We start from the raw sequence: 1,122 nt of genomic DNA on the forward strand, positions 1-1,122 counted from the left end.
CTGGTCAATCCATCCGTCCCAGCCCACCTCTGTTCGTTCACGGCACCTCAGAGTTGCCTTTACTCGATGACTCATCGTTGGGCAGTGAGGCAGAGGAGGCTTTGGCCCTGGGGCGTAAAGCGGCCGTAGCCAGGCAGTGAAAGAAAAGGCTGCTCTGGTCTCACCCTTGGACCTTTCCGGACTGCACGGTGACTGCGTGTCCGACGCACTACAATCATTTCTTGGAGTCAGTTAAGATGCGGGCTTTGGAGGAGAGTGATTGGAATTTTTTGGAATCACTTGGGATGCCAAACAGATTTGAGGACTCTGGGAGTAATCAGGAAGCTGTTACACTCCATCCACAGGCTGTGCCAGAAGTTCAGGATGATACTGACTCCCCAAAAGGGGAGATCCAAGCTTTCCCAGTGTATAAGGCTCTCCCAAATTCAGGCGAGTGTGACAAGCATGAGGTGATTGCTTGGAAGGTTGCACAGGATCTGCAATCCAAGGTGGCACAACATGGGCTCAGTTCTGCTGAGGTTAAGGGTGATAAATACAGATTTGCTTGCTCCATTCGATATCAGACACCTGGGTCAAATCCTATTTCAACCTATACAATTTACAGTTTTTGAGAAAACGTGGAGAAAGCTGGCCGACAAGGCTGCATTAGGGAATATGCAGCTCCCTGCTGCCAATCCTAGACGTGCAGTGGGAACGGATGTTCTTATGGGGACTGGTCCCTTCTCTGATCCCAGCCTACAGGGTAACTTGTCCTCTAGCGTCCTGCAGCAAGCTCAGCAGGTCGGCATGGCTGCCCTGTTGAAAACCATAGAGCTGTCTGCGCCTAGGAAGCGATATACTGAAATAGTTCAAGGGAGATCGGAGTCATTCCTCTCTTTCGTAGAGAAAGTCGCTGCTTCTCTCGAGAAGCAGGTTGAGGATGACGGGTTAAGACAGATGTTGTTAAGGCAATTAGTGAGAGATAACGCAAACGAGGAGTGCAGAAAAATCATAGATGCCTTACCAGGGGATCCTGAGGTAACAGACATGGTCGAAGCCTGCTCTAAGGTGGGATCTGGGAACCAGAAAAGGTCTGCTTTGGCTGCGTTCCTGCAGCCTGTTCACACATCTTCTGGTCGTGAA

Source organism: Corvus brachyrhynchos, unplaced genomic scaffold (genome assembly GCF_000691975.1).
Source record: "Corvus brachyrhynchos isolate BGI_N302 unplaced genomic scaffold, ASM69197v1 scaffold281, whole genome shotgun sequence".
NCBI lineage: Eukaryota > Metazoa > Chordata > Aves > Passeriformes > Corvidae > Corvus > Corvus brachyrhynchos.